The 14,165-nt window shown below is 27.9% G+C and overlaps 1 pseudogene; it reads left to right on the top strand.

The window, feature by feature from the left end:
- The first annotated feature begins 484 nt into the window (after positions 1-484).
- LOC125818499 (agmatine hydroxycinnamoyltransferase 1-like) overlaps positions 485-14,165 on the top strand; it is a 40,954-nt pseudogene continuing 27,273 nt past the window's right edge.

Here is a 14,165-nt window from a genome sequence, read left to right as displayed (position 1 = left end):
TTTTTAGTGTCAAACTATAAGAACTTTGACTAATATTTTGTGATTATATTTTTTCATTATATTGATATACAAAAAAATAACAATCTATAGTACTTTTCTTATAGTTTTTGAATAACTAAATCTTTTGTTTAAAATATCGAATTAATATAATCTAATTTAGCTTTGAAAATTAATCAAATTGATTTTCGAAAAATGCAGTATGATAAATAAAAATGGTTGAAGATAATAATTTTTAATAATGTGGACAATTAATATAGGACGGAGGAAATATTAGTACAAGTGCAAACTGGCCAAACTTCCTATTGTTGAGAATTTTAAATGCAATCTTTTTGAGAAAATTAAAAACATGAATCTAAAAAATAATGGAGGCCCCCAATAAAGGTACATTTCTTATATAAACAAGCCAACTAGTGCCTAGAATTCACATCACAAAAAAAAAATCTCTCGCTAGAGAAGAAAAACACACATACACAAAAAGAAGAAAAACTTAGTAGCCATGAATGTGAAAATTGAGAGTTCAAAAATCATCAAGCCATTGTATGAAGGAACTCCACCTTCAACTACAACTCATATCCCTTTCAATGTATTTGACAATGTAACATTTGATACTCTAATGGCTTTGATTTATGCCTATAGACCACCCACCCCTCCCACATCCACTATCGAAACGGGACTTCGAAAGACGTTATCGATTTATCGAGAGTGGGCCGGTCGAATAGGTGAAGATGAACACGGTAATCGAGGAGTTTTTCTCAATGATGAGGGTGTTCGATTCATCGAGGCGTCAATAGACGCCTCGTTGGACGAAGTATTGCCCTTAAAGCCTTCGCCCTCTATGCTCTCCTTACATCCTAGTTTAAAGGATGTAGTGGAGTTAATCCAAGTCCAAGTCACACGTTTCACGTGTGGCTCTGTGGTGGTCGGTTTCACTGGCCACCACATGATAGCTGATGGCCACGCTGCAAGCAATTTTTTTGTAGCGTGGGGTCAAGCATGCCGAGGGATGGAAATTGCACCTCTCCCAATGAACGATCGTGCTATTTTCCGCCCTCGGGATCCTCCCCTCGTTGAGTACAACCATGTTGGGGCTGAATTCGTGTCCAAATTAGTAAACAAAGAGTTAGTCGAAGTCAACAACGATGAAAATAAAGAGAAAAATATCATAGTCCACAAAGTCCATTTCACCTTGGAGTTCCTAGGGAAACTCAAGGCGCATGCCTCTTTTATGAATGGAAAGACTAAAACTTATAGCACGTTCGAAAGTCTAATAGCCCATTTATGGAGGGTTATTACAAAATCGCGCGACTTAAACGCGTTACAAAATACCCAAATTCGAATATCGGTTGATGGAAGGAGAAGAATTATACCTAGGATTCCGGATGAATTTTTGGTAATATAGTCTTATGGGCATTTCCAACATCAAAAGTGAAGGACTTACTAGATGAGCCACTTCACTATGCAACAAAGATTATTCATGATGCAATTACTAAAGTTGATGATAAATATTTCAAGTCATTTATTGATTTTGCAAATGATGAGAAAGTGTTGACTAGACAAGATTTAATACCAAGTGCAAACATGAAGGAGGACTCACTTAGTCCAAATTTGGAAGTTGATAGTTGGTTGAGGTTTCCATTTTATGACTTGGATTTTGGTACTGGTTGTCCATTTGTGTTTATGCCTTCTTATTATCCAATAGAAGGGATGATGTTTCTTGTGCCATCATTTATTGGAGATGGAAGCATTGATGCTTTTATTCCTTTATATGAACACAATTTAACAAATTTCAAGAATATTTGTTACTCTCTAGATTTGAAAGCAAAATGAGAAGACCTACTAATGGGGTTGGGGATTTTTTTTTGGTATATTTTGTTGTTTTTAGCATATGGACACTTTTGGTTATTATTTTTTCCTAGTGATTTTATTGATTGTCATGTTGATGATCTATGTGTTTTGGAGAAGAAGTTTGAGTTGGCATTTTTTGTGATTTTATTTATATATATTAGTGATTAAAGAATATTGATTGGTTGTTTTTTCAATTTCCAAGGTAATTTGCTTTTTTTTTTTGTTAGTTTGTATTTGTTGTGATTTTATGTTTGGTGTCTGATATTTGTTTGTTAATATCTATTAATTATGATTTGCTTTGCATGAAATGAGGCATAAAAAATACGAGTTCAATATATTATCAATCTTGTACACCTTATTGAAAACTTTTACTAAAAAAAATACATACAATATACTTAGAAACTTTCTATGAAAGATAAAAAAGACTATGGCTATTTCCTTCTTTGACAAAACTTTCATGGTTTGGTTTCATATGGTGAAAAATTGGTATTTGAAGTCATTTGGCCCCATGCAAATTTTTCTTTGAATGCCTGTGGAAAGAGAAATGATTTTTTAAAAAGAACGATGCATATTTCTTGGTTAAAATTGTCTCAATTGATGTAATTAATTTTTTTCCAATAAATATATCAACCACTACAAAGAAATTGAATTTCCACAAGAATTTGCTAGAATTAAAGAAGAAGAAGAAGAAAATAGTTTCAAAGGATTCAATGTATCTACACACATCAATAAAATAAATACTCCCTCCGTTCATTTTTATTTGTTACGGTTTGACTTAACACACCCATTAAGAAAATCATTATTGCTATAAGAATTTTACTACACTGTTCCTATTATTTAGGGGTGGGCATAAATACCGAAAAACTGAACCGAACTGAACTAATTTGGTTCTTCGGTTTCGGTCCGGTGTTGATGTTAGATTTTCAAAAATTTGATTCTTCGGTGTAAGGGTCTCAGAACTTCGGTGCACCGAAGAACCAAACTTTTATTTTTTTTAAAAAATTGATTAAACTTAAACTATTTTACTCTTAAAAAACGAAAAGTATCACATAAGTTGGGACAGAGGGACTTACATATTACACATGTAGAAATCTATATTCAAAAGAAAGTACAAACAACTCTTTTTGACTTTTGTTAATCAAAATCGAGTAGCCAAAGTTTTAACTTAGAAACATTTAGTTTATACTAATAGTAGGTTGCATATTTTCTAATATTTTAATAATATATATGTTATTGATGTAGCTATATACTTCGGTTTGATATTCAGTATTTTGATATGTTGTTTCTAAATATCAAATGCCAAAAAAAAAAATTAAAATATATACCATGATACCAAAATAATAATATCAAAATTTTTAATATGATATGATAATTCGATATATATCATACCATGTCCATCAATACTCGCAAGTGATAGCTATTTCTAGGACATCATTATCTTCTTTTATTGCATTTGTACAACTCTTTTTGTATCGAATAAGATATGGATCCTTAAATAACCACTTTTGTAAAGCACGTTCTAAACATTTATTGTATTTTTTTTTTGTAATGTATTTTTAATATTGATTCAGTTATTCTATTTTGCTTAAACTACCTTTAAAATATAAATTAAATAATTTATGGTAGTTTTTTTTCCATAAACAACTTTATTATTTTATTTCATAATCTGTTGCAAATGTTCACACAATGCTCGTGCATCATTTACAACCTAATTTGAGAAAGTTGAATATCAAGAAACTCTATAACAGAGGAGAATTTTGCTAGATTATGAGCTAGCATATTTCATATTCAAGGAATATATAAAATATTAATATTTTCAAACGGACTTATCAATCTTCATATATCCTTATAAGTGATAACTATTTCTTAGGATATCATTATCTTTTTTTGTAGAATTTGCACCATTTTCTTTATTTCGGATAAGATATGAATCCTTGACTAATCATTTTTGTAAAACATGTTCCAAACATGGTAGTTGGGGAGGCAATGAACAATTCAAAATGGCCACAAATGTTTAAAAGACCATAATATTCTTATTGCTAGTTTTACCTTTAAGAGTACAAGGGCAAATATCATTATATATATAGGGGCGGAGCCACCTTGTCCCCAGAGTGTCCAATTGGACACCCTTCGTCGAAAAATTATACGATATATACACGTAAAGTTTTGACATATATTGGTATAAATTGTATTTTGGACAACCTGAAATAACAAAGTAACTTGTAGTGGAGATGACTAGAGTTGTTGCAAACCCACTCACTGCCCCAGTTCGATTCCCCGAATGAGCGTTTTTATTTTTCTTTAATTATTTTGCCTTCTTGAAGTTTGTTTTTTATTTTTCTGTAATTATTTTGCCTTCTTGAAGTTTGTAAGTAAATAAACATACGTAAGTTTAACATAAATGTTCAATAGCTTGGTGGTAAATAGTGTCATGTTTGTTTTGAGTGACCCACGTTCGAATCTCACCTCCAATAAGGATTTTTTTTCAATTAAAATTGAATTTTTTCCTTAATTTTTTCTTTTGGATTAAGGTTTTAACCGAAAAAAATTCTTAAATTTTAATACCTTTCCCTGTGGAATAAGATTTCCTTATATTTTAATATATTTTTTCCTTTGTGGAATAAGATTTTCTTAAATTTTAATACATTTTCCTTTTGGAATAAGGTTTTCTTTCTATATAAATAAAAGATCCATTTATCCAAAATATATCACAATATCATTGAAAATAAAATCTCTATAAATCATTTTAAAAAAATAACTTAGTATTCAAAGTTTGGACCCCTTCATAAATTTTTTGGCTACGCCACTCAGGGCCGTCTTAACCACTAGGCCACAAAAGCCATTGCTTGGGGCCCCATTTTTTTAGGGGCCCCCAATTATTATTTTTAAATACTTATATATATATATTATAAATAAAATTATATGGACTTTAATTTTTAAAAATAAAATAAAATGAAAGAAGTATATTAAAAAAAAAACAAAATGACCGCTAGTTTTCCCACTTTTTTAAGGGAATGAAACATTTTATGGGAATAAGTTCCTTAAGTGGGAAATTGTGTTTCCTTATTTATTTCCTTAAAATTTGATTCGATATTATTATTTACCTAATACTCATCTTTTTTGTTCTTTATTTTATTATTTTTATTCTTAATATTGAACTCTTTCCTACAATTTTTTTTTTTACTTATTGTTGCTTACAAGTTACGAAAGAACAAAAAATGCTTTTGGGTGTCTTTTTCAAAACCTCAAGAAGTGCAACAAGCAATTCTTATATTGAAGGAACGCAACACTATTTTGATATTGTTTTATCAACTTATCAAATTCGTGAGCCATGTTTTATTATTCTAACTTTATTTTATAGTTTTTTTTCTTCTTGAAATCTATTTTTCTTGATATTCTTAGTTCATAAGTATATATATTCTTGTTTTAGTTATTATTAAAATTATTCAATTTAAATATGTCAACTAGAAAATATGATTTCGATTTTACTATAAAGAGAGAAAAAGAGAACCTGAAGAATTAAATAAATCCCAGAAAGTAGCTCTTGATAGATTTTTAACAAATACTAAAAATTTTGAATAAAAAATTATTGCTTAAAGATTAATGTTAGCAATTTTGGCAACCGTTGTCTCAGCCAAAAGAAGTTTTTTGAAATTAAAATTGATAAAATCTTATCTAAGATCAACAATGTCTCAAGAGATATTGAATTGATTGACTATATTATCAATTGAAAAGGAATTACTAAAACAAATCAATTATAAAACAATAATTAATAACTTCGCATAAAAAATGCTAGAAAAGTAGATTTTAAATAAAAGTATATATAATAATATTTTTTTTTAAATAATAATATTAGGACCCCTTTTTAAGGTTTGGCTATAGGCCCCCAATCTTGTTGAGTCGGCCCTGAGTCGCCACTATATATATATATATATATATACACCATTTCTTTTAGTTTTGTGAGATACTATATTCACGTTGGTATACTTTACATGACACACTTTTTTATGCAGTGTAAAAAAACATATATTTTTTATATTGAATAAATATTTAATGACACTATCATTATTTTATTCATAATAAGTTTTAGTTATTTGAAAAAAAAAATCTACAAAAATATATTTTTCTATTTAAATTTGATTCATGCTATGAATATTTTTTGAAACTGTAGACACGTAATTTTGACCGAACATAAGATTTTACACTATTTTTATTTCTTAAATATTTCTTCTAGGTCTACATTAAATATTTTCTTTTTCATCATACTTTAGTAAGTTTATTTTAAAAGATTTGAAAACTACAAAAATTATATGTTTTCTTTTAATTTAAATTTTAATAAACAAGCTAATGTTTCTTAATTATATTTTTCGATTTAACTTTTCTTATAATTTTCTTTTTAGTAATTTAAGATAGTTAATTAAGATTTTTGTATTTTTATATTTTACATATTTAATTAAAAAAATATATCTTACACTACCCATTTTCCTCCACTACCCCAACACATCTCTACCCATTAACATAACAACACACCACTACACACCCCTACACACACGTACTACACACTCCTATATACTACTCCAAACAGACACACATAGGGATGTTGTTAAACAAGCAATTAATATATTGAAATTGTTAAATTTCGTATGTGTTTAAACCATTTATATTTATTGATGTTATAATATGAAGTATGTTCAAAATTTTCATATCAACTTTATGTTTAGATTTTTTATATTATTAGACTTAGTGCGAAATTGTTATAACAAAACTTAGTTTATTTCCTGTTTAAACAATCTATAGTTTATTTCACATTTAAGTACTATTGTCCAAGTCTATTCTTATTTTCATTTTTTTATGATGATATGTGTAGTTATGGCTTAATAAATTGAAATGATGAGAATAATTAATGATAAAGATTCATTATGTAAAGATGTTAATTTTAGTTAGTAGGTTTTTCTTTTCACGTTAATGACGTAAAAAAAAAAGGGATTAAAAAGTGAAATAAAAAAAGGAAAAAAAACATAATAATAATAATACAAAAAAAAGGGAAGAACGTTAAAAAAAACGTGAAAAAGAATATAATTAAAAAAAACAAAGAGAAACAGAATGGAAAAAAAGAAGAAAAGAAATATAAAAAAGTAAAAAAATAAAACGTGCAGAAAAGAAAAAAAATTCTTTATAATTTTCTTTCTAAAAGTAATTTTAAATCCCATAAAATTTATCTCCTATTTTAAATCTAATTTAAAAAAAAAACAATTATAAAATTATCCAAACTCTAAAAATCTCATTCATACATAAATTTTAATTCTTAATAATTAGATACCTCTATAAATTCTATCCATAATAATATATATATATAAATATTAATACAAATACATGCGGAGAAAAAAAAGAAAATGCGATCATGCTAGAACCACGGGACTCGAGGGATGCCTAATACCTTCCCCTCGGTCAACAGAATTCCTTACCCGATCTTTGTTTTCGCAGACCAAATAAAATAAAGAGTTAAATTTCCTTTTGATTAGAGATTTAAATAAGGTGACTTGGAACACCAACACTCAATTTCAAGTGGCGACTCTGAACAATAAAATAATCCCTTTTCAAAATGTCACTTTAATTGGAAAAACTCTTTCTTTCAAAAATACATTCAATTTTGAGGAAAATATAGGGGTGTGACAGAAACGTTACAAATTTATCATATTTAAAACTCTATACCAGACAAATTACATGATGACATATAATTTTAACCTTTAACTTTAACTTTTAACCTAATATTAATTTATTTACATTTGTTACTATAATTATTATTAAAAGTTAGTTAAGGTATGTTCCGTTAATTATTAAACAACAATTTAGATATAAAACTCAAAATTCAATCTCCACCATCTATTTTGTTATGATAACCTAGTATAAAAGAAATACCATAAATAATTGAAATCGAATAAGTGCTTTGAAAAGTAAAATAATTTTGTCAATTATCATTTTTTTTAAAAATAATTATTCTTTGTTTACAAGAACATGGAATGTTTATGACCAAATTGTTTATTAAAATTAATATAATACATAGAAAAAGACCACAAAACAATTATAATATATTGTCTGTATACTTTATTCATTATGGCCTTCACGTGATTTTTCATCATGAATATATGTATTAAAGCTGTAATTCCACTGAGTATTAAATATATTATTTTTTACATATATATATTTTTATGTTTTGAACTCATTTAACAAAAAAATCGATTTTGTCACTATTATCATTGTACTAGTTGAATAAATTCATCAAAAAATAATATAATCGAATTAAATTTTAACTGAAAATTTCATTGTACTAGTTGAATAAATTCATCAAAAAATAGTATAATCGAATTAAATTTTGACTGAAAATTTCATTGTACTAGTTGAATAAATTAATCAAAAATAGTACAATCCAATTAAATTTTCAATTAGACGATCCGTAGGATTGGGGTAGCTTGAAATAAGGTGTTATTAAATGTTTGCTATAATTGTGACATGTGATGGCTACATCAGAATTTATTAATCCCTCCATTTTTATTTATATGTCATTATTTTAATTTCACGGGCATTAAGAAATTAAGTAAATTTTTTATTTTACCCTTATTTAGTTTTTTTTTGAAGTCAACTTTTCAATCAATGAATACAAATTGATTTTTTTTTAGTTAATTTGACCAATGAACATGAATTATTGACTTAGTTTTTCTACATTGGCTAAATTTATGTTTTCAAAGCTAATAACTACAAAGGTAAAATAAGAAGAATATTTTTTAATTTATGCATTAATGTTCTCTTGCTTCTCGATAGACAAGACAAAAACAGTTTATAAAAAAAATATCTGAAACATATAGATAAAATCTTTAAGAAAAAAGTTTTCAAAAAGTTGTAATTGAAAAAGATCACTGTCAAGCGTCATGTCACGTCAAGCTCAAATGAACGTCCTTGGTTCAAAACTTTGGTGTGTCCCATATCTTGTTCTGGAGAATTCAAAAATCTTTAAAGCTTGGGAAATTTCTGGCATGGTTCTCCAAAACTCTACTATTATCGGGAAGTTTTGTAGTTGACTCTGAAATCCAACGATGCGGGGGATTGTTGAAGTTGACTATGAACTTTAACGATGTTAGAGATCATTTGAAGTTAGTTTTAACTTCTAATCATGCTCCAAATATTCAAAATTGACTACAAACTTCTAGTGATGCTTGAAGAAATTTTTGAGGCCATCCTAAAAAATTTTGTCCAGTTAGAAATGACAAGTATTATGTACCAACTATTTATAATAAGAATAAGAAATAAAAAGAAACAGAGAGTATAATTTATAGCTAGCTTCAATTCAATCTAATTAATTTTCTACAAAGGTAAAAGTTACAACATATATCTTTGAAAATTAATTTGGGTGGATCTTGATTTATTTAATACTGATCACTCAATCAACAACAATAACAATAAATTTACTGGAATCTCATTAATGGGTCTGAGAATGATGTGTATACATAATCTAAAATTGTTTAATAAAATTATTTTATTATATTTTACCGAATATAAGAAAATTGTTTAGTAAAATAATTTTAAAACAATGATTGAAATAAAACATTATGATGAAATTAATGAAAAACGAAAAATACTGATCAGAAAAATTAAGTAGAAGTCTTCAAAACTATAGAAATCACTAAAATGTGTAGTTGATTATTCTCACCATATTTCAAATTTTGTGTAATGATTTTTTACTAGACACAGAGTTTAAAAAAATAAATTAAAAAGTTATGATATAAAATAAATTATGCACAATTTAATATTATATAAATATTATTCCCTCCAATTTAATTATAAATATTTTAATTTATTAGATATCGAATTGGAGTAGGTGTTTTTGTCTGCCTTTTAGATTACTACTAACAAAAAAAAGTACTAGTACACATTAAATTGCTGTAAAAATGTAAAAAATTCTCCTCCGTCTCATATTAATTGATCATCTTACAGTCTTACTAAAAATAGTTGTTTCATATTAATTTATCACATTACTAAATCAATAACACATTAATTAAAATGTTCTTATATTACCCTTCAAATTAATTCTATTTAAAAGTGTTTACATCTGTTTGTAAAATTCTCAAAAAGATTTTTAAGGAATGCATTTTATTTATACTAGAAAGTAATGGCCCGTGCCAGCACGGGCCCAATATTATTATGTAATATTCCGTATTCTTTTATAAAAATGGCAAAAAGCAGTCATGCTGAGACTGCTCAAAACTTGAAAACTATCTCTTCTATATAAGTCAAATAAAAATAAATAATTTAAATTAATTTGACGTTTTTCTTAATAAATTATTTATTAGGAGTTTATTTAATTTTTTTTATATTAATTATACTTTAAAAATATAAATATGACTATTAATAATCTTATGTAGTTATTTAATGATATATATAATATTAAAAAATAATTTGTTTTGAATATAAAAGCTAAATAATAAAATTTTATTAAATTATTTAACTATATTAAATTTAAACAATTTTATATGTAGAGAATAAAAATGGAAATATATAGAAACTCAATAAAGTTATCATTGTATAGGTGTCAATTGTAAAATTAAATGAACCCCACTATATTCAATGATAGAAGGCATAATATGTAATTTAGTAGAAAAGTGTAAGTTTTTTTCTAAAGATGTTAAGAAGGTCCAAATAATAAGGTTGATAGTACAATTTTTTCTATGGAATGCTTATCACTTTGAGAAGTTGAAATGACAAAAATATCTCCACTTGCCAATTAAATGACCAATAAGCAGCCTTTAAAACTATCTCTTCTAATATACTAGATCGGTATGGCCCGTGCTAGCACGGGCCCAACATGTAAGTTCGTGCATATTTGATATTTTTATTCAAAAAGATGAAATAATGTAAATAAAATTCAAACTATTGGATAAACTCAAGCATACATGTATAAGAAGCAGTTATCTTTGATCAAATATACTATGATATGAGAAGCTAAGAGAATAGTAATTTTCCAACTTAATTAGAAGAACTGTATAGCATGAAATGATCAAACTTAAAGTGTAAATTTTTTGAATATGCTTAGAAAGAAAAACGTTTGCTGCCAAAATATTCAGGAACCGTCACCAAATAAAAAAGTACTAAAGTCCCATCCAAATATTAAATAAAGTTCTCCATAAATAAATAAAAAAGGTGAAGAAAATTGAAGTCTTTAGATTTAGATTAATAAAAGAACAATCTAACATCAACAATACTCGTGGTTTTTATTTCCTCACCAATCGTGAAACATAGAAGAAACAATCTAGCATCAATGATACTCGTGGTTTCTATTTCCTCATCATGGTGAAACATAGAGTCACAATTTCTGTTCTACCTTTGCTACAGTGAATCTTCTCAATGATTTTAGCACTTACAATTTTCACTCCCTTGTAGTTCTCTTCATTAAATATGCACATAGAAGAATCAGAAAGAAATGTACAAAATTTTTAGAAGCAATATTAAAAAAGCCACTGGGATGTGCGAACCTCGACAGTCCAAATATTGTTAACTTTCACTTTCATACTCAGCTCCAAGATTGAAGTGTCTTGTGCACCAAACTTGTATTCCTGGACGTACCATGTATTTAAGAAATATTGTTATGAAATAAACTATGACTTATTTCCTCAATTAAGTAGATATCCAAGGCAAAGGTTTAATTAGCAACTAATACCACATTAAAGAGAACAAAAATGATCTTCTCCATGAAATTATTGTTACACCAGATAGAGGAAACAATTTTAGTCTCAAGTCCATGTCATATGCTGGGCAAATTAACTTGCAACACTCTTATCTCCTTTTCATCTTGAAAGTAATTCAAAATTTGTGCCAAAGGTGGTTTCATTATTGATGGACTCTTCGAATATAGAAACTGAAGTACCTTTGTAAAGGGAATGATTCTTTATTTAGGATCTGCACAATGTGATATCAAACAAACACTACCATACAAAGTATTAAATAGTACCAAAGCTAATACATGCATTATTTTCTCTAATACCTTTTACCAAACAATCCTAAAATATCATCATCACAAATTACCATCGTCAATAATAAATCATCTCTATTTATTTAGCCATCAATATGCTCAATAGATACTTTAATCTATAATATGTGCAGAATACCTAAATACATTGTCTATTAGAACTATTTTAAAATACTTTTAGAGTACATATAACCAAAACAAATGTTTGTATCGAAGGAGACATCACAAGTACACCTGAATTCATTGTTCCAACTGAGAAGGAGTTGTAGTCCCAAGCTCAACCTTTTCCATTTCAAACAAACAATATATGGAGAGGGTTCAAGGTACCTTCAAAAAGCAAGTGAACCACATTCAACTAAAGAAACTGGAATTAGCGAGTCATAAAACAGAAGTTATAGTGATTTCACCTATTGCACAAATATTCCTTATTTCAAGAAAAAATTTAATAAATGAATAGTCTCGGGTCTCAATTTCAACGTTTAAGATCACTAATGGAGACAATGAAGAGATTCTATCTTGGTATGATCATAACACAAAGTTAAAGGGAACTTAGATAATGAAACATTCATTATATAAGGCTAGGCACCATTCACTGTTTCTAGTTGTTAGCCTTAGGCTGGGATTTTGCACCAGTACCAATATGTTTTCAAGTTGCACTGATTAAGAGATTATGGAAACGTTTAGTAATCTAATTAACTACACTTAGTTTCATATTTTTTCTTGGTGAAAGCATATGTTATAGAAAGACAAATCACATTAACTGAGTGAAAAGCAAGAGTTTGAAATCAAGAGAAGAAAATGAAATAATTAGAACACATATGACAGAATGAAGGATCTTAGAATTACAATTGAATGTAACTTCCCTTGTTTTCCATATTTCATTTTTGTATGTTCTTAAATATCACTCTAATGTTGTGAATCTTAAAGGAGAACTGTACTCAAAAGATCTCTATGATTAGTTATTCATAATTTTCACAATGGAAAGATAAAAACCTGCCATCATAAACAAAGTTCAACATTTGCATCAATTATCTCATTTTATTGATTTCTAAGTATCATCATACAAACCTACCTTTACATGTATCAAAATAAGAACTTAAACACTTTAATCTTTCAAACATATTAATCCACGGGCAAACTAAGAAAATATAAATGCAACAAAAACACTGAATAAATATAGAAAAATAAAGGTCAAATTAATACCAAAGTTCAGAAAATAAAAACAAAAGAGATTTATATGGTAGTAACGAACAACTTATATCCAGACTTATATCTAGCTACCTCAGATAGAAATTCTTTTTATACTGACGGAAGTGTTTCTCTGTAATTCACCGGTAAACATAATTTGGTATTCTGATTTTGATTTTGAGCCCCAATTACACTCCAATAGTCTCTTGCAAGGAACCACCTACCTTCAAGATACTTTCTCCAACCTGCATGAAAATTTCAAAACAAAAAATACATTAAAAGTAAATTAAAATAGTACCTCAAGGGAAAAAACAAATAAACCCAAAAACTTGAAGGAAAAGGGCAGAAATGTATGATCTGAACAAAAATTATCTCCAAAGTCGTCAAATGTGAAATTCACCACCAAATTGTCTCAAATCATCCTTCTCGACACACTCCTGAACCTGAATCCTGGAGAATGAGAGAGAGACAGAGATTGGGACAACATAAGAATAGAAACATTGCAAATATTTTCTGCCGATCAATAATGAGTGTGCTTCTCTATCTACCCTTCACTTAAATACCCAGCTTTTATGGACAATAGAGTCTAAAGTCATGACGCACACTTAACTCACACATCACATATGTTGCGCTCTTTTGCAACTACACCAAAGTTTTAGGGGTAACTTCGAGACATTAACTGAGCCTATAAAAATAGAAACAAAGAATTAACAAAAAAAAAAAGGACAAACTTGATTTGTTTGCTTGGGAATACACAGACATAATACAATTTAACAACCATTTGAAATGCAAAACCCATAGAATATAACTTTTTATTACTCTGTAGATAAAATGATCACATGAGGCCATAAAAATTAGCTCTTGTGCTGTAAATTGAAGGGCAAAGTGAACTTTCTAAGCCCTCCCATTACCATACCAAAGGTAAAGGGTATAATATCCATGTTTCCACAAGAAAAATGATCAAACTTTCAATCGTCTAGCTCTAGGCCATCTCATAGAATGCAGCTACATGTTAATCTAGAACAACAATGTGATGTCATCTTATACAAAACAATATCACATTCACTACACGTAACTCTATGTCCATTCATTGCCGAAGAGTAGATCTCATATT

The sequence above is a fragment of the Solanum verrucosum genome, unplaced genomic scaffold (assembly GCF_900185275.1).
Source record: "Solanum verrucosum unplaced genomic scaffold, falcon-dt-bn FXZP01000462.1, whole genome shotgun sequence".
NCBI classification, from domain to species: domain Eukaryota; kingdom Viridiplantae; phylum Streptophyta; class Magnoliopsida; order Solanales; family Solanaceae; genus Solanum; species Solanum verrucosum.
The sequence above is the reverse complement of the archived record's forward strand: the minus strand, read 5'-3'. Positions and strand labels throughout refer to the sequence as shown.